Below are 21755 nucleotides of genomic sequence, written 5' to 3'. Positions count from 1 at the left end.
AATACGAGCTGGACATCGCGGGGTGTTGAAGGGGTGTTGAAATGCCTTCTCTTTCTCCCTCCCCCCGTGTTCTGAGACATATTGGTACGTCCCACTTCTCCTCCTCCTCCTTTGACTCCCCTCCCCTCCCGTTTGCAGCGGGTTGTGGGAAAAAGGAATCTCTGCTTCTCATTGTCTTCTTCCCTTCCTTCTTCGCCCACTTTTGAGGGTGTCTTTGGCTCCTCTCGCCTTTTGTTTTCCTAGCCCGCTTTTTGCGCTTCTTCTCCACTTTTGGGGCATTTATTCCAATTCACTCTCTGCGCCTTTGCTCGCCTTCCCCTTTCTCCTTCCACGCGTGGATCTGCTGCCAACACGCGTGGGTATCCTCCCACCGGCTCAAAAGAAACGCTCCCAACTCACTCTCTGGGAAGTCAACCCGCGCCTTTGCTCGTCCTCCACTTTTCTCCTTCCACGCGTGGATCCGCCGCCAACCCGCGTGGATATCCTCCCACCCGTTCAAAAGGAACGCTCCCAACTCACTCTCTGGGAAGTCAACCCGCACCTTTCCTCGCCTTCCACTTTCTCCTTCCACGAGTGGATCTGCTGCCAACCCGCGTGGGTATCCTCCCACCGGCTCAAAAGGAACGCTCCCAACTCACTCTCTGGGAAGTCAACCCGCACCTTTCCTCGCCTTCCACTTTCTCCTTCCACGCGTGGATCTGCTGCCAACCCGCGTGGGTATCCTCCCACCGGCTCAAAAGGAACGCTCCCAACTCACTCTCTGGGAAGTCAACCCACACCTTTGCTCGCCTTCCCTTTTCTCCTTCCACGCGTGGATCTGCTCCTAATACGCGTGGATATCCTCCAACCGGCTCAAAAGAAACGCTTCCAACTCACTCTCTAGGAAGTCAACCCGCGCCTTTGCTCGCCTTCCACTTTCTCCTTCCACGCGTGGATCCGCCGCCAACCCGCGTGCGTTTCCTCCCACGCACGAATCCAGGTAGAAGATTGTGAAGAAGATAAAAAAGGACCTCACAACCTCTGAGGATGCCTGCCATAGATGCAGGCGAAACTTCAGGAGAGAATGCTTCTGGACCATGGCCAAAACAGCCTGAAAGGCTTACAGCAACCCAAAGAGGACTTTATTGCCTATGTGTGTTGACAGGCAGAAGATTGTGCAGGGGGGGGGGGGGGGGAGACTTTATTTCCTATTGTCATTTTTTACCTACCAATCATCATCACCAAAACAAAAGGAGCTTCCTCATCTTCTCCAGCATCTTCATCCTCATTGCCTATGTTTTGCCATGGCTTCCAATACCCACTGGAGACCAGAGGAGTGCTTAACCATGCCATTCAAAGTCTGAAGGGATGTGTTCCTTTGGCATCTTGGAATTGGCTGCGTATTAATGATGATGATAGTGTGGAATTACAGGGATTTGGTCCAGAGGGAAGAACTGTTGAAGAAGAATAAGGAAAAGAATGTGACTAACTTGCCAAACATAGAAAGGTGGCAGTCATTGGACTGGGTTGCTGTGAGTTTTCAAGGCTGTCTGGCCATGTTCCAGAAGCATTCTCTCCTGACATTTCACCTGCATCTATGACAGGCATCCTCAGAGTTGGGTTTATGTATCTGTGGAAGGTTTAGGGTGGGAGAAAGAACTCTCATCTGCAATTGGCCACCTTGATTACCATTGAATGGCCTTGCAGCTTCAAAGCCTGTCTGGTTGCTGCCAGAGGGGATCCTTTGTTGGGAGGTGTTAGCTAGTCCTGATTGATTCTTAATTGGAAACAATGAAAATAAACAAAAATTGGCAACTAGTATTAAAAAAAACCCTCGAAAACCAGGACAGTAAATAAACAAAAACATTCAAAACAGAGGAATTCCAGACACGAAACAATCAGGGCCAGCAAACACCTCCTAACAAAGGTTTCCCTCAGCCAGGAATCAGCCAAGCTTTGAAGCTGCAAGGCCATTCAATGCTAATCAAGGTGGCCAATTGCAGATAAGAGTTCTTTCTCCTAATCAAGGTGTCCAGTTGCAACATTCACACTTGTCTCCAACAGACAAGAGTTCTTTCTCCCACCCTGGACATTTCACAGATATATAAACCTCACTTGCCTAGTTTCCAACAGATCTTGCAACCTCTGAGAATGCCTGCTGTAGATGTGGGCAAAATGTCAGGAGAGAATGCTTCTGAAACATGGCCATACAGCCCGGAAAACTCAGAGAATCCAGTGATTCCAGCCATGAAAGCCTTCAACCACACATAGTCATTGCACTATTCAATATAATTATCCACAAACTTAACAGCTGGCAAAAGATCCTGACATGTGGCAGTTGCACTTCCGTATTCACAGAAGAGATTGAGGAATGAGGACTTTGAGTGACATTGCAAGCTATGTATCATGTCATCGTTCCTTCTTTGCAGCCTTTTCCTGTAAGGGGTGAACACTTATTTTCTTCCTGCTTCTCCTTCCTGTGTTTTTTCCCCCCTCCCTCTCCTAATGGTGTGGGCATTTGTCCTCTGCTACCAACCAGGCTGCAGCAAAACTCATTTTGCAACCTCCGTGAGAGATGTGAGAAGAGAGCAAGCTCTTGCATTGTGGAGAAAAAAATTATTAGAGCCGGCATCAGGGGAAAAGGAGCGGCGTATCATGTTCTAAGTCCTCTTAGCCAATCAGATGTCCTTTGCAAATGATGGGTTGGGAGATGAAGGGAGGATGGAAAGATGGTTATGCACAAGTACTTCTGCGTGGTACAGGTTGAGCATCCCTTCTCTGAAATACTTGGGACCAGAAGCATTTTGGATGGTTTTGGTTTCAGATTTTGGAATACTTGTATTTGCATATACATACATAATGAGATCTCTGGGAGATGTGACCAAAGCCTAAACACAAAATCCATTTATGTTTCATATACACCTTATACAATGTAGTTTTATGCAATATGTTTGATGATTTTGAGCACAAAACAAAGTTTTTGTACATTGAATAATCAAAAAGCACAGGCTCAGTCACTCCTGTGAACAACTGGATCATTGGGGGGCTTTAGATAAGGGATGCCCAACTTGCATCAAATGTGTTGCTAGCATATACTAGGAGTGCATCTACACTGTAGCATTAATGCAGTTTGACACCATTTTAATTGCCATGGTTCAATACTATAGGAACTTGGGATTTCTGGTTTGGTGAAGCACCAGCACTCTTTGGCAGAGAAGGCTAAAGACCTTGTGGAACTACAACTCCCATGATGCCATAGCATTGAGCCATATCAGTTAAAGTAATGTCACACTGCATTCATTCTACAACAAGTATGGGCGAACTTCAGCCTTCCAAGTGCTGTTACAATTAGTGGGACTTGTAGTCCAAAATACCTGGAGGGCCCAAGTTTGTCCATGCCTGTTCTAAAATGTAGATGTACCCTAGGAGCTTGATTCTGCAGTACTTCTGCAAGATACTCCACTTAGGCAGAAAAACTGAAATGCAAAGATACAGAATGAGGGACACCTGGCCCAACAGCAGTACGAGTGAAAAAGATCTTGGTGTCCTCGTGGACAACAACTTAAACATGAGCCAACAATGTTATGTGACGGGGGGGGGGGGGGGGGGGGAAGCCAATGTGATTTTGGTCTGCATAAATAGGAGTATAGTGTCTAGATCCAGGGAAATCATGCTACCCCTCTATTCTGCCTTGGTTTGACCACACCTGGAATGCTGTGTCCAATTCTGGGCACCATAATTGAAAGGAGATGTTGACAAGCTGGAATGTGTTCAGAGGAGGGCAACTAAAATGATCAAGGGTCTGGAGAACAAGCCCTATGAGGCGCGGCCTAAAGAGCTGGGTATGTTTAGCCTGCAGAGGAGAAGGCTGAGAGGAGACATTATGAGAGCCATGTATAAATATAAATGTTACAAATAAATAAATAAATAAATAAATACATGAGGGGAAGTCATAGGGAGAAGGGAGCAGGCTTGTTTTCTGCTGCCCCAGAGACTAGGACACAGAACAATGACTTCAAACTACAGGAAAGGAGATTCTATCTGAACATGAGGAAGACCTTCCTGACTATGAGAGCTGTTCAGCAGTGGAACTCTCTGCCCCAGACTGTGGTAGATGCTCCTTCTTTTGAGTCTTTTAAATAGAGGCTGGTGGCCATCTGTTGAGAGTGCTTTGAATGCAATTTTCCTGTTTCTTGGCAGGGGGTTGGACTGGATGGCCCACAAGGTCTCTATGATTCTACTTAACTATTCATGTAGGGTCCATTTAAATCTATGAAAGACACCAACACCGATTCAGACCCTTGGAAGAAAGCTGCCAATGTAATATCACTGTTGGCGCCTTTGCTTTGGAACTGGGATGCAAAGACGTGTGTGGATAAATCACAATGTATACACATCAGAGTTGTGCTTTTTAAAACACTAGTTTTCATTATACTATATAAGGACTGAGCTCCACATTAAACACACTTAAATTAATGTCAGGAATGGTTAATTCAATGGAAGGAATAAGAGTTGATGGTATAACTTTTTTATCCGTAGCTAAGACAACAGCCTTCTTATTTGTATATATTCAGCAATAAAAAGGCCAAAGCTTTCATCATAACTTTTTATAAAGCATTATTGTTCCGAAGTACACACATCTAAATTAAGATAGACAGCAAAATATAGAAACACACATCCTTATACTGAAAGGAAAAGTAATTCTATTAATTCTCCCATTCCATGTATTTATGAATAAGAACCATAGTGACATTTCAGTTTTCATTCATAATAAAGGCTTTCCACAACTCTCTGAGGCAGGTTGGGTTGGTGGCAATTATCAGTTACCCATGACCTTCATGGCCAAATGTGCATTCGAATCTGGGCCTCTCCAGTCCACTTATTACTGTACTAGGTTTCTTATTAGGCTGTCTGATCTATAAACAATATCAGATGGTACTGGGATTAAATTCAAGCTATTTATTTAGCCAAGCGCTTTTTGTACTTGCCCAAACAGCAATACATATTTTATCTACCATTGTAAAAGCACTAATCATCTGCTACTGTTGTATTCAGTATGCAAAATAGGATAACTGTTGGATTTGGAGGTTAACACTTACTTACTTTGGTGATCCCTCATTTCCTTAGTGTAGTGTCCTGGCAGAGGGTTCGTAGGTGGCTGTGGAGCCCTATTCTTGATCCGCATGTTCTCCCGTAGTGAGTTTCCAGGTGGAAAGTGGTTCCGGTCACGGTTGGCTTGACGCGCCTTCTTCTTGGCATGGTTTTCTCTTTCGCCCTCCATTCGTGCCTCTTTGAATGCTCCACCACAGCTGATCAGAGTTGACTTCCAGTTAGAGCGTTCAAAGACCAGGGCTTCCCAGTTCTCGGTATCAATGCCACAGTTTCTAACGTTAGCTTTAAGCCCATCTATAAATCTCTTTTTCTGCTCACCAACATTCTGTTTCCTGTTCTTGAGTTGGGGAGTATAGTAACTGTTTTGAGAGACAGTAATTGGACATTCGGAAAATGTGGCCAGTCCAGCCAAGTTGATAGTGCTCTTTGCTTCTTCCAGCATGCTGACATTTGTCCGCCTGACTCCCCAAGAGATTTGCTGGATTCTTCGGAGGCAATGCTGCTGGAATCATTTCAGGTGTTGAGTGTGGAGTCTGTAAACAGTCCACATTTTGCAGGAATATAACAAGGTTGGGAGGACAATGGCTTTATAATCAAGCACCTTGGTATCCCTATGGATGTCCCGATCCTTAAATACTTTCTGCTTCATTCAGAAACATGCTGCACTCGCAGAGCTCAGGCAATGTTCTATTTCAGTGTCAATGTTGACTTTTATGGAGAGGTGGCTGCCAAGGTAGTGGAAATGGTCAACATTTTCTAATGTTACACCATTAAGCTGTATGTCTAGCATTGCAGAGGGATTGGCTGCTACCTGCTGAAAGATTACTTTGGTTTTCTTGATGTTCAGTGAGAGACTGAGCTTCTCGTATGCTTCTGTAAAGGTTTTTAGAGTGGCTTGTAGATCTTCTGTGTGTGCACAGACTACATTATCATTAGCATATTGGAGTTCTATGACATACTGTTGTGACCTTGGTTTAATACCCTGCTAATTAGCTATTTATAATACAAAATCCCAGTATTTTCTGAATGCATCATGCTTTCTTAAATATATATATTTAAAAATGCCCACTAGACTTAGCCAGAAATTGAAAGATACCTAAATAATATTTTCACTTCTTTTTCAGAACTGAGAACTGTTTCTGTTGGGTCATGTGTCAGATCTCTGCCACTTAGAAAGTTTGTTTATTAAGTGCAAACAGTTGCCATGTTAACTTGAAAATAGGCTAAATTCAGTTTTATCTCCTAGTAAAGCTTGGAAAAGTGACTTTGGGCTAAAACTAGAACAGAAGGGACCTGATATCCACTGGCTAGGGGATTCTGGGAACTGCAGTCAAAACAAATTACTTTTCCAAACTCTCGTTGCTAGGTTTGGAGTGGGCTTTGGCCTCCATCATTAAAATCTGTTTTAAAGCATGTTTTATGGATGATAGATCTATCAATGTCTGTTAGCCAGGAATAAATGGAAGCAATAAATATTTATTACATTTGCATTTGTCTGTTCCTCTACAGAGCTCAAGGCACCATAAATATGCTTACAACAACTCTGTTATGCTTACAACAACTCTGCGAGGCAGGTTGGGTTTATGACAATTATCAGACACCTATGACTCTCATAGCCAAATGAGCATTGGAATCTGGACCTCTCCAGTCCTCTCATTGCTGTAGCAGCTTTTTTATTAGGCTATGTCTGATCTATAAACAGTTAATATCAGGTGATACTGGGGTTAAATGACTGGGGAGGAATGCTGCTTTTGCGTTCTGCTTGCAAGCTTCCCAGGAACAAAATGCTGAACTAGCTCAACCTGGATACATCTGATGCTGCAGGGATCTTTGTTTTAAGCTTGCCGATTCTGCAACTCCTGGCATTTTTGTCCCAATTCCGACTTGAAATGGAGTAGAGAACATAAAGGAGATGTAGGTAGTCAGAGAAGAAAATGCTTCCTAACAGGAGTGGCTCAAGGCCAGACTGCACCAGTCCTTCCTGCCTGCTTGGAACATGCTGCGCTTGAAGGGCAAAAAGGTGGCGTGTTAAACTAGAAAAGACGTCTGCAGCGTGAAGTGCAAGGAAGATGCCTGGAGACTTCAGACTGTAACCTAAGTGACAGATCATGGGGTAGCTGCAAATTGGAATACTCTCCAACTATCAATTTCCTTCACCTGGGCTTTTCTATCTCCCTTTGGAACTTTTCGGTGGAAGCAGGCATCCCAAAGATGCACAGGGATGGATTTTAAAGACAATTTAAATTTTTTTAAAAGGTTTTAAAGTTATTGATTATGGCATTGCTGCCAATGTTGGGTTATACAATTTTTTTCTATTGCAAACTGTTATTGAGAAAGACAATTTACGGACAGAATAATCAAATTATATAGCTCTTTGGGAACTATGCCAGTGAGGATTGTGGACAGAGACTGCATGTCTGAATGCTCTCCATTTGATGTTATAAATCAACTGTGTTTACAGCATACCTAGCCAAGTGCGCTCTCTCTCTGTACAGTTTCTCTCTAGTTTCCGTGGCCAAAACTATGGAATGTGGAAAGTATTTAAATAAGAACTACAATAACATCACCACAATAGTTCATATACTTGTACATTCCTGATCAAAATACTGCAGTTCATTCTACATGGGACTGCTTTGGAATATGACATTTTGCTTGAGCAAAGTGCAGCGATGAGATAGATTCCTGACCAGACTAACATACAGAAACCACATAACACTGGTTTTAAAGTAACTGTACTTTTATTTTATTTATTTATTTATTTACTTTACTTGTATACCGCAGTTTCTCAGCCTAACAGGCGACTCAACACGGTTTACAACAAAGGTACAACAGTCAACAATATACAATTTAAAACCATAAAAGCATAATACACAATATTAACACAACAATAACAACCCAATGCATCTCATGACTAAAATCGTGATCCAGTTTCATCATCCATATTACCATTCCTGTAATCATCACATTCATTGCACCGATTAACCAAATGCCTGTTCGAACATCCAGGTTTTTAATCTTCTTCGGAACACCATCAGCGAGGGGGCTGATCTTACCTCCATGGGAAGGGCGTTCCATAGCCGAGGGGCCACCACAGAAAAGGCCCTGTCTCTCGTCCCCACCAGCCGCACCTGTGAAGCAGGCGGGATAGAGAGCAGGGCCTCCCCAGAAGATCTTAGGGTCCTGGTGGGCTGATAGGCCGAGATACGTTCGGATAGGTAGGTTGGGCCAGAACCGTTTAGGGCTTTATAGGCCAACGCCAGCACTTTGAATTGAGCCCGGTAGCAAATCGGCAGCCAGTGGAGCTGGTGCAGCAGAGGAGTTGAATGCTCCCTGCGCTCCGCTCCTGTTAGTATCATGGCTGCCGAACGTTGGACTAATTGGAGCTTCCGAGCTGTCTTCAAAGGCAACCCCACGTAGAGAGCGTTGCAGTAGTCTAAATGGGATGTAACCAGAGCGTGGACTACCGTGGCCAAGTCAGACTTCCCAAGGTACGGGCGCAGTTGGCGCACGAGTTTTAACTGTGCGAATGCTCCCCTGGTCACCGCCGAAACCTGGGGTTCCAGGCTCAGCGATGAGTCCAGGATCACACCCAAACTGCGAACCTGCGTCTTCAGGGGGAGTGCGACCCCATCCAACACAGGCTGTAACCATATACCCTGTTTGGCCTTACGACTAACCAGGAGTACCTCTGTCTTGTCTGGATTCAATTTCAATTTGTTCGCCCTCATCCAGACCGTCACAGCGGCCAAGCACCGGTTCAGGACCTGGACAGCCTCCTTAGTAGCAGGTGGAAAGGAGTGACAGAGTTGGACATCATCCGCGTACAGATGACATCGCACTCCGAAACTCTGGATGATCTCCCCCAGCGGCTTCATGTAGATGTTAAATAACATGGGAGACAATATTGAACCCTGAGGAACCCCACAAGACAAAAGTTGTGGGGTTGAACAGGAGTCTCCCAGTAACACCTTCTGAGACTGACCCTCAAGGAATGAGCAGAGCCACTGTAAAACAGTACCTCCAAGACCCATTCCCGCGAGGCGTCCCAGAAGGATACCGTGGACGACGGTATCAAAGGCCTCTGAGAGGTCCAGCAGCACCAACAGGGACACACTCCCCCTGTCGAGCTCCCAGCGCAGATCATCCACTAAGGCGCCCAAGGCTGTCTCGGTACCATGCCCCGGCCTAAAGCCAGACTGTGCAGGATCCAGATAATCCGTGTCTACCAAGAATGCCTGGAGTTGTGAGGCCACCACACGTTCCAGGACTTTGCCCAAAAAGGGGAGATTGGAAACAGGCCGATAGTTGACAAATTGAGTGGGGTCCAGTGATGGTTTTTTCAACAGCGGTTTTATTACAGCTTGCTTTAAGCTGGCTGGAATTTTGCCTTTCCGAAGGGAGGCATTAACCACCACCTTCACCCACTTGGCCAATCCCCCTCTGGCCTCCTTCAGAAGCCAGGATGGGCAGGGGTCTAGGATGCATGTGGTAGCTCTCATTCCTCCAAGCACCTTGTCCACATCCTCAGGTTGCACCAATTGAAATGAATCCATCAAAACCGGACAAGCAGATGCTCGTGTTACATCCTCAGAGACTGCCGTTAATATGGTATCCAGACCAGAGCGGATCAAAGCGACTTTGTCTGCAAAGAACTGAGCAAAGGCTTCACAGCGAGCTGCCGAGTCATCAGGGCACCCATCCTGCATGGTGGGTTTTAAAAGGCCTCTGACAACTCGGAACAGTTCAGCCGGACGGTTCTTTGCAGACGCAATAGTGGCCGCAAAGAAAGTCTTCTTTGCGGCTTTTATTGCCGCAGCATATGCCCTTAAAAAGGACACAAACCGTGTTCGATTTGGCTCTCTCGGATCCGAAAGCCACAGGCTCTCTAGTTCCCTCTTCTTTCGCTTCAACGCTGCCAGCTCCTCAGTAAACCAAGGAGCTGGTTTAGCTCGGCTACTTGAGAGGGGACGTTCTGGAGCGATCGTGTCTATTGCCCTAGCCATCTCCCCATTCCAGAGAGCGACCAGGGCATCAACAGGATCACCAACCGAGGTGGCGGGAAATTCCCCAAGAGCCGTCAGGAATCCATCCGGATCCATAAGCCTCCTGGGGCGGACCAACTTAATGGGTCCTCCACCTCTGCAGAGATTAGGGGGTGCAGTGAGTATAAAGCTGACCAGGTGGTGGTCGGTCCATGGCAACGGAGAGATGGACAACTCCTCAACACCGCCACCTTCCTCCCATCCCTGGCAGAAAACCAAGTCCAATGTGTGTCCAGCACTGTGGGTGGGGCCAGATACCTGTTGGGACAGCCCCATGGTTGCCATGGCAGACATGAAGTCCTGAGCCGCTCCCGATAAGGCGGCCTCAGCATGGACATTGAAGTCCCCCAGCACAAGCAGCCGTTGGGACTCCAATGCCAGGTCCGAGACCACCCCCGCTAGCTCAGGCAGGGAGACTGTAGTGCAGCGAAGTGGACGGTACACTAACAGAATCCCTAATCTTTTGAGAGGAATGGAGAAGTGTACTGTTTTGTTTCTTTAACAAAAGATAATGTTTCTTTGACTTTTACAGTATAAACATGGACAACACTGGTTCTAAGATGGCACTGAAGTTACATGGTTTGCAAATGCTAGCCATAAGTTAAATTCAACTATGACATTCATTAGTCTGTTTAACATGCTACATTCAAAATCTTTCCTTGCTAACAGGTCTCATAAATGTAAAAACAAGAGTAGGCAAAAAAGTGACAAGGAATAAACTGTCAGTAATAATGCTTGTTCCTTTTTCAGTCACAAATTGCCGGAAGTGAGAGAAGAACAAAATCTACCATCTTTACAGAATCCATTTGCTTGAAAGTAAATATAACTGTGTTGAGGAAGCCTCATAGATACTTGTGCACAGGACTGAAGTCAGAGGGCCCATCTCCACTGACAATTTAATGCAGTTCGAAGCTAGCTAAAAGCGATGTTGAAAAGCTGGAATGTGTCCAGAGGAGGGTAACTAAAATGATCAAGGGTTTGGAGAACAAGCCCTATGAGGAGTGGTTAAAGAGCTGGACATGTTTAGCCCACAGAAGAGAAGGCTGAGAGGAGACATTATGAGGGCCATGTATAAATATGTGAGGGGAAGTCATAGGGAGCAGGCTTGTTTTCTGCTGCCCTGGAGACTAGGACGTGAAATGATAGCTTCAAAGTACAGGAAAGGTGATTCCACCTGAACATGAGGAAGAACTTCCTATCTGTGAGAGCTGTTCAGCAGTGGAACTCTCTGCCCCAAAGGGTGGTGGAGGCTTTTAAACAGAGGCTGGATGGCCATCTGTTGGAGGTGCTTTGAATGTGATTTTCCTTCTTCGACAGGGGGTTGAACTGGATGGCCCATGAGGTCTCTTCCAACTCTATGATTCTATGCAGAGGCCAAACAACAAACACTCACAGAAGTCTACAAAAGAAAGCCCTTATCATCCATCAGTTATCTGTAGTTTGTGTAATCACCATCCGGACATTAAACTGATTGCAGAATAGCCCCGACACCCAGTTCTATGTATTGATCTTATATGTGGTATTTGTGAGACATTTGGGTGTCACTCTGTGAGAAAGACAGCATATAAATTAAATACATTCATAACAAAAATACATTTGCAAACCACAAATCACTTTGATGTTATTTCACTCCAAGTTTCTCAGAATGATCCAAAGGTAGATTTACAGAGTATCTGTTGGACAAACTGATTGTATAATTCAGTTCTCAAATTGACTGTTGTATGCAATCTGTTCACCTGTTTATCTAACTCTAAAACTGAATTGACGACAGGTGTATTTTGGAGCCAGCAGAACTATTAAACTGGAGTTAACTTTTTGAAACGAATATAGAAAAATACACTTTAGACAGATTTCCTTTCAACAATGTATTTGACACTGGCTCAAGTCGAATGCATCTGTTGTTCTTGGCATGTTCTTCTGTTGAAAAAGCTCATGTCCAATCTCCAGCTCTGACTTGAAAAACACAATTGAATCCCATAAGATCTCAGGTGTATCATCTTGAGCTCTCATCCACTGATGGAAGATGGGTATGTTTAACTTGGGGAACAAAGGGGTTAAGAGAGGACACAATAGCCATCTTTAAATATTTGAAAAGATAGCATATTGAAAATGAAGCAGGATTTTTTTTCTGCGGCTCTCGGGAGTAGCGGTGCATATATATTGTTAAATTAACGCAGTTTGACGCAACTTTAGCTGCTATGGCTCAATGCTATGGAATCATGGGAGATACAGTTTTACAATGTCTTTAGCCTTCTGTGCAAAGAGTGCTAGGCCTCATCAAACTACAAATCCCAGGATTTCTGATAGCACTGAGCCATAATAGTTAACGTGTTATCGAACTATTACTACTACATTACAGATGCACCCTTAGACATGGAGTAATGGATTCAAACAGGAGGAAAAGAGATGCCACCTGAATAAAAGGAAGAATGTCCTGACAGTAAGAGCTGTTCGATAGTAGACTATGTTGCCTCAGAGTGTGGAAGATGGATTACAACATTGCTGATAACACATAATCATTATCTAAAATACACATATTAAAATATTTCACACAGACACACACACACACACAAACACACACACACACACACACACATAGGCCCCCTGATGGCACAGCAGGTTAAACCGCTGAGCTGCTGAACTTGCTGATCAAAAGGTTGGTGGTTTGAATCCAGAGAGCAGGGTGAGCTCCCACTGTTAACGCCAGCTTCTGCCAACCTAGCAGTTCAAAAACATGCTAATGTGAGTAAATCAATAGATTCCACTCTGACGGGAAGGTAATGGCACTCTATGCAGTCATGCTGGCCACATGACCTTGGAGGCATCTATGGACAACACTGACTCTTCAGCTTCGAAATGGAGATGAGCAACACCCCTCATATAGTGGGCACAAATTGCAAGTCTAAAATTAATGATTAAAACTAACTGGGTGATGGGATCTCCTCTGAAGGTTTTTAAGCAGAGACTGAATGATCTCCTGTCAGGAATGCTCTGATTGTGTATTCCAGCATGGCAGGAATGGGGTTGGATTGGGTGGCTCTTGTGGTCCCTTCCAGCTCTGATTCCAATATCTCCGCCAGTGCTTATAAATTTAGGTGGAATGTGATGAGCCCCGGTAATGTTGTGACAGAAGCAGTATCTTCTGGTTAGATGCTGTTCTTTTGCTCTTGCAGATTTGATGGGAAGCACATTCTTAATTATATTTTCCATTAAAAAATATTGTGTGGAGCCTTTTTTCATTTTGAGTATATCAACACAACATCTTCTGGGATCAACACAGCAGTACTTGTTGTGTAACAGTGTGTATCATTTTAATTCCGAATATTGACATCCGCCCCCACCCCTTACTCCCTGCAAGCATCTGGTGTTTATTTTCTTTCACCACATATTCAAGCTACAGCATCAACCTTGACTCATTTTCTCATTTTGATGGCTTTGGCATGATGGCTAAATATTGCTTCAAAATGGATTTGGTACTCGCTTTGGTTTTGTAATATAAGTGACTTATTAAAAAGAGAAAACTTATTTTTGCCTCTGGCAAACTCTCTGCGTGAGACTGTGGAAGAGGTATAACAGACTATAATAGAATCATTCATACTTCATATATGAGAAAAATCATATCTACTTGGAGGAGGAAAGAACAATAAGAATGACATTGATCAGTCGACATGTTGATACACACACACACACATATATATATATATATTGTTATTATTTTGTATTATTTTGCATTATTTTGAGGTGTTTGTATTCACTTATGGGCATGGGATGTTTGCCTTTTTGTGTGTAAACTGCTCTTAGTCCTCTCAAGGAGACAAGGCAGTCTATAAATAAAGTTGCTGTTGTTGTTGTTGTTATAGAAATCTGCAATGTGACTCTAAAGTTTAACTGCTGCATTTTTCTTTGCCTTGCTAGGGCTCATCTGTGGAGCTGCGGAGTGAAGATCCATTGTTCTTGCCTCTTCACAGACTCAGGCCCTGAATGAATAGATTCTGCCTGCCAGTGCAATCTACCCCAGCTGTGGAATCCACTGGGATTGAGAGAGTCAACGCCTTCTGCTCAGAGAAGAACAGCAGATTTTGCTACTGCTGCTGTTCTATTGGCTGGGCTTTATCTCTCCAGCTGGAAGGAGAGTTTGTTTTTATTCTGTTTAAATTGTGTTGTGTATTGTTATGTGTACTTATCAGTTCATCTGAGTGGATGCCAACTGTTCTCAGACCGATGTGCAGTTGGCAGTGTGAGCGCCAGCTGAGGGACTGGTGGGAGGACTATGTGGAGCCTGTATGAATAGGGTCCTGATGGAATAGCACAGTTGATTGGCCTGATTGATTGGGAACCATATCTATTGACTGGTAAGATGTGTTAAGTATTGTTTTATTTTGTATTGTCGAAGGCTTTCATGGCTGGAATCACTAGGTTCTTGTGGGTTTTTTCGGGCTATAGGGCCATGTTCTAGAGGCATTTCTCCTGACGTTTCGCCTGCATCTATGGCAAGCATCCTCTGAGGATGCAATCCACCCTGAACACTGAGGTCCTCAGGAAGGCAGCTTCTCTAACCAGTGAGAACCCAACTGGCGACCGTCACCCAGAGGACCTTTTCATCAGCCACCCCAAGACTGTGGAACAACTTGCCAGAAGAGTTATTATAGCTAAATGAATTGTCAGAATTTTAAAACCGTCTAAAGACCTATCTCTTCCAGCAGGCCTACCCAGCCATTTTTAATCATAAATTTTCAACTTGTGCCTTATATTTAATATTTGTTCCATGTATTTTTGTATTTTGTAGAATTATGTTTTAATATGTGTATTTTGTAGAAGGTTTTTAGATGTTCATTTGTTTTTAGCAATGTTGTAACCCACCTCGAGCCACGAGAAGAAGAGGGTAAGAATTATTATAATTATAATTATAATATAGTATGTCAATTCAAATACCATGCTAGCAAATTTGTGAATGATTGTTGGATGATTTCACCTGTAAAAATTGAATATATATAATGAGGGGAAGATACTTATTATAAATATACTTACCAATCAATGAGTGCATATTTATTTACTTTATTTATTTATTTATTTACTTTATTTCTATACCGCTTTTCTCAGCCCTTAGGGGACTCAAAGCCTGTTAGGCTATATAGCTCCAATGCCCAGTTGTGCAGGTACAACTGCACCAGGAGCTCCAATTTTGTTTGCTTTGCACATAATGTTTGTTATAGTCCTAAGTTTCAGGGACTCTGCACATAGGTGGCTTCTTTTGGCTGCAATCATAGGGCAAGCCACCTGTCAATTATAGTTAGGTTCCCTGGTCCCGCCCCCTTTTTGGGTTTTTGGAGGGAATAGGAACCTTTTTGGGCAAGTCCACACAGAGAAGCTTTCCATGCAGGACATAATACCAAGAGCTCCTGTAGAAAGCTTAGTCTTCTACGGCTTGGCCAGGGAGATACAGCCCCACAGCTTGGCCGAGGATCATACAGCCTTACAGCTCCTTTGCTGAAGGACTTCATTCAGCCATCACGGAAACCTGAGTTCTTTCCCCCTGGAAGTCTATAAAGCTCTGCCTGGTAAGGGTCACTCGCGGAAGCCAGAAGCAGTTGGTACCGGGTGTAGGGGCTCCACGCCAACAGAGGCAAAGACAGACTGCCCAGATTAGAAGTTAAGGATTTCCCCATTAGTTACAGTTAAGAAGATAGTGCCTGTTCCCTGTGGACAAGATTGAAAGAGCCAGTAGACTGTTAAGAAAGCCTTAAAGTACCTGTTTGTTTTCATTAATAAAGAACTTTGTTGAACCTTTAAGTATTCTAGAGACTGTGTTTTAAGGAAACCCAAAGGCCTTTAATCTGAGGCAGCCCCAGCGTCCTGTTGGGCACACAGAATTTATGTCCTGTCTACAGTCTTATGCACAGGCCCAGCATGCGACAGCACACCAGTTAAAGCAGCTGGATACTACTTTAACTGCCATGTCTTCATTCTATGGAACCCTGGAATTTGTAGTAACTTACAAACTACAGATCCCTGGATTCGATAGTATGAAGCTAGAGCATTTTAAAGTGGTATCTAGCTGCTGTAATTGTGCATTGGATACAGTCCCAGATAATTAAGGCCGGTGACTTCAAAATATACACATTTTGGATAACTATGATAAACGTACTGTACTATCAATCATGTCTTATACATGTTTATCATAGTCAGGTTGTACCCAGATTCTAGGCATGCTGTTCATGCCTTTTTGTACCATCATTTGGCCCAGTTGCCAAGTTTTCATTTAAAACAAAAAGCAAGTATCTAACCCTCGTAGAAACTGAATGTGGAGCCATTTTAATGCCAAAATATTCTGCAAGAAACAAGTTCACTTTTGAATTTCAGGTGTCTACAGTTTGGGAAGCAAGGCTCATATGAATTAATATGAAAGAATCCATGCATCATTTTTGCAATCCCTTGGCAGTCTGGCTTATGTTCAATTGCAATCTCCGTGTTATGTCTGACCTAAAATTTCCCAGTTCAAGTCCTTTGTACCCAACAATAAAAAGATAATTTTGTTTAGTAGTTTTCCTTTCTAGAAAGAAAAGGGAAGATGGCACTGTTCCAAAGTTTGGGAGGAGTCACCCAGGCCCCATCGATGCACTGTAGGATCATATAATGCAGTTCAATGCAGTTATCAATGTGGCCCCAGAAGCTCTTTTCCTTGTTCTCATCAAAAGAGCCTAGGAAGCTGGTGGGGGAAAAAGAAAAGCCTCTCCAGATGATCTTAGAACTATAATTAGCTCATAACTACATAGTTATGACAATATGATTCTATTTTAACTGCCATGGTAGCATCCTGCGGAATCCTGGACTTTCTAAATTTAATAAATTGAAAATCCCTTGTTACCATAGGTTGGAATTATTGGATTTATTGTCAAGTTCTTAGTGCTGCATAGGGTGAAATGGCCCTAGATCATGGAAACACTACAAGGAAAAGTTGAAATTTGTGGACTTCAGAACATTGTTTAGACAGCCATTTAGGTGTTTCCTACACCTTTGTAATTGCTTAAAAATGAGGACCCTTTGACCTAAATTATGATGTCAAATTTGGCAGGTTTGATTATTTCAAGGGAATGTAGTAATACATTTTAACACCTCATTTTTTTAATTGAAAGCACAGAAATTACTGGCAGCAGATGCTAGGCTGGATCTGCTATTGAAATCAATGAAAAATTGATGAATAAATAATTAATGAATGAAATTTCCGAGAAATAGGGGGAAGGGCAAATGGGACTTTTAAAAGGCATGGAGAAGCAAAGCACCTTCTCTTCCCTCGCCTGTTACTTATTGAAACTGTGCATCCAGATGATGAAAGGAAACAAGCAGTTCTAAGAACACACCATTAGTATTATTGGCTGGGGCTAAACCGAAGGCATTTTCTCGAATGTGCATGAAATATGTGTAAGGCATATGCATACAGTGATAGTTTTATACCTGAAAAGGCCACAGGCATTAATTTTAGCTAATGATATGCAGCTATTTGTCCAAACTATTAATATGTAGATATATTTTTCTGTACCTGAATATGCATATCTGGCAAGATTAAAGTGCAAAGACATAAGAGCAAGACATTATTGTCTTGTTTGGGAGTGTAATATTATAAGATGATTATGCTGCTGCATGTAATTTGAAAAATCCATTAACTCTTAAAATGCCTATAAAATTAAAGTCATTTAAATTTTATTCTTTATGTGCAGTTAAGTATCTGTGATAACATCAAAAAGTCCCAAAAAAGTGCACCTAAAAATAACACTATTATTATGGCACAAATGTTGGTGGACTACAGATCACTTTGACGTAAGCATCAAATATTATCCTGAATTATGGGCATATACATTTATTATCTCAGAGGAGAGCAAAAGTGAGTTCAGTGGAAAATTAAATGCTGAACACTCACCTCCAGGTATATATTGAGCATATTGAGAGATATTGAGCATGGTGATCAGATCATGATATTAATAAACTCCAGCGCCACAACAAGGCGGTGATCCTTTGCTGGAGTATGAATAAACATAACAGTTTAAATAATATACCAGTAAGGCTTTCTTGCAGACCACCATCAGAATTTCGGGGAGGGGGGGGGCTGAAGCCCCCCCCCCCCCCCCCCCCAGCTACATGCCTGCTCACCTCGTAGTAGCTCTGGTACTAATAAATGACTTTTGCAATTATTTACAATGTGTCTCTTTAGGCTTAAATCCATTCCAAAAATTTTGCCTTTTATCCTGAAGTTATACAGAAAACCCAGACTTTAAATATAAGGCTAGCCCACCTCACCATGGAGTTAAAGAGAGCAGTTAGCAGTGGGCAGAACTAATCGGATACACAAACATCTTCAATATCTGAATAGGGCTGTTGATTTTTTCCAACCAAAACTTGTAATGTCATCCTATCCCCCCTTTTTTACACCATGCTTGAAGATAATCCCTGCATGGCAGTACTTAATCCCTGCATGGCAGGAACGGAATTATGGACGACGAATTGGATTATGATTCTAGTTACGAGATGTTATTGGACTGTTATTGATGTGTCATTATTGTGTATACTATGTTTTTAATTGATTTTAAATTGTGTGTTGTTTGATTGACTTCTTATCCTTGTTGTAAACCGCGTTGAGTCGCCTGTTGGGCTGAGAAACTGCGGTATACAAGTAAAGTAAATAAATAAATAAATAAATAATACTTGTAATTGGCTTGATTTTAGTATCAAGGCAACTTGTGGTTCAAGTGAATGAGTAGAAAAAAGACTCCAGGTTTACAACCTGAGAAGTTTATGATCAGAAGGCAATAAATGGCTCCATTTTTAGGTCTTATGCTAATATAAGCCTAGAGTATTGGTTGAATGCTGCACTAAGACACTCCAAGACCAGAACTGAATGTCATTTGTTCAGCAGTAGAAACCTACTTATTTACTTCGCTGATCCCTCATAGTCTGAGGATGGTGGTCCTCCAAGCGTAGTGTCTTGGCGATGGGTTCATAGGTGGCTGAGGAGCCCTATTCTTGATCTGCATGTTCTCCCACGGTGAGGACATTGGTTTCCAGGTGGAAGGCGGTCCCAGTCAGAGTTGGCTTGACACACCTTCCTCTTGGCACATTTCTTCCTTTTGCCCTCCATTTGTGCCTCTTCAAATTCTGCAGCACTGCTGGTCACAGCTGACCTCCAGTTAGAGTGCTCAAGGGCCAGGGCTTCCCAGTTCTCAGTGTCAGTGCCACAGTTTTTAAGGTTGGTTTTAAGCCCATCTTTAAATCTTTTTTCCTGTCCACCAACATTATGTTTCCCATTCTTGAGTTGGGAGTATAGTAACTACTTTGGGAGATGGTGATCACCATTTGGACAACGTGGCCAGTCCAGCGGAGTTGATGAGATAGGAGCATTGCTTCATTGCTGGTGGTCTTTGCTTCTTCCAGCATTCTGACATTTGTCTACCTGTCTTCCCAAGAGATTTGCAGGATTTTTCAGAGGTAACGCTGATGGAATCATTCCAGGAATTGAATGTGATGTCTGTAGGCAGTCCACGTTTCGTAGACATATCACAGGGTTGGGAGGACAATAGCTTTATAAACAAGCACCTTGGTACCTCTACAGATGTCCCAGTTCTCAAACACTCTCTTCTTCATTCAGAAAAATGCTACACTTGTAGAACTCAGGCGGTGTTGTATTTCAGTGTCAAGGTTGACTTTTGTGGAAAGGTGGCTGCAAGGGAGCAGAAATTGTCAACATTTTCTAATGTTACCTACCAGGAAATCTACTAGGTGTTCTCAAGCAAGTGACATGCACTCAGTCTTAAAGAAGAACAATGGCAAATTTCCTCTGAACAAAATTTATCATCATAGGGCCACCATAATTGAAATCAACCTGAAGGCACATCTACTGATATGATACCACATCTAGGTAATACCATGTCAACAGAACATGACAATTTTTTTACATGTTTAACCAAACTGGAAACCATTAGAAGATTGCAGAATTTTTTATGCCTAATCAAATTGTTGTTTTTTCCATATGTTTCTACATCACTTGGGCATTATGGTCATCTTTGGACTTTTCTCCTTCACACACACAGAGGCACAATAATTATTATCTTTTTTATGGGATATATGTCATGCATACCACTGTATTTGCAACAGAACATGTGCTTATTTCAGCCAGTTTTTTTTAATTAACTATGTAATTTCTAGGCAGAAAGAAATCATCATCATGCATTAGAAACTGTAGCTTTGATATAAACATTGTTTTAAGTCTCTTCTGCAAAACTGTGTATGTAAGATAAGGACTTCTTTTCTAGTAATTTTTACTGGTTTTTAAAAGATATTGGAACTACAAATAATGTATAATTTTATGCTGTTACCATCTCTCTGTTAAACTACGTCTTTCTCTTATATAATTTGTTGTGTGCTTTGCTAGATGAGAATTCATACATTCATGAAAATAACATATTGCAGGAAAACTACTGGAACATGTGAGGCGGAGGGTTCTAATAGTACTGGAATAAAACAATGGTCTTAAAAATCTTGACCCCATTTTCTTCCTCTTTCTTCACATTTCATATATTTTTCGTGAAGATATCTTTAAAATATGGTAGTAGCGTTCATGGAATCCAGTTTTAAAAGAGAGCCTCACTTACCCAGTGAATATCAGTGAAACAGCTAAATGAGTGAGTCCCTTTTTATCAGTTGTAATGCCATGCATGCTCAATAAATGTTAAAAGATTATTACCATCACTTTTAAACCCCATAATGTCCAAGACATGATAATGCATTTGCACATTTCCTTGAGATGCAGGAACTCATTCCCAGATGTTTTCAGAACTTAGTCCTTTCCAAGGCATCAGGGGCTAAGTTCCATGGGGGGAATGTTGTGTGTGTGTGTGTGGAGCAACTTGAGAAATGGCAAGTTGCTTCTGGTGTGAGAGAATTGGCTGTCTGCAAGGACGTTGCCCAGGGGACGCCCAAATGTTTTGATGTTTTTACCATCCTTGTGGGAGGCTTCTCTCATGTCCCCGCATGGGGAGCTGGAGCTGACAGAGGGAGCTCATCTGTGCTGTCCCCAGATTCGAACCTCTGACCTGTCAGTCTTCAGTCCTGTCAGTACAAGGATTTAACCCATTCTGCCACTGGGGGCTCCAGTGAGGAAAGGTGGCACTGTGTCATTCAGAGAGATAATTTCCTTTACATACAACATATTATCTCCATTCAGAAGATAATATGTAAGAACTTTGACAATGTTCCCCATGATCTTCTGGCAAACAAACTAGTCCAATATGGGCTAGGCAAAACTACGGTTAGGTGGATCTGTAATTGATTAAGCGGATGAACCCAGAGGGTGCTTACCGATTCTTCCTCTTCATCCCAGAAAGAAGTGACGAGCGGAGTGTCATCAGCAGGGTTCCGTCCTGGACCCAGTCCTGTTCAACATCTTTATAAATGACTTAGATGAAGGGTCAGAAGGCAGACGACACCAAATTGGGAGGGACAGCCAATACTCCAGAAGGCAGGAGCAGAATTCAAAATGATCTTTGAATTAGATCAGATTAGAGAGATGGGCCAAAACTAACAAAATGAAGTTCAACAGTGACAAATGCAAAATACTCCATTAGGCAGAAAAAA

Source organism: Anolis sagrei, chromosome 3 (assembly GCF_037176765.1).
Source record: "Anolis sagrei isolate rAnoSag1 chromosome 3, rAnoSag1.mat, whole genome shotgun sequence".
NCBI lineage: Eukaryota > Metazoa > Chordata > Lepidosauria > Squamata > Dactyloidae > Anolis > Anolis sagrei.
This window is presented reverse-complemented; position numbering follows the sequence as displayed.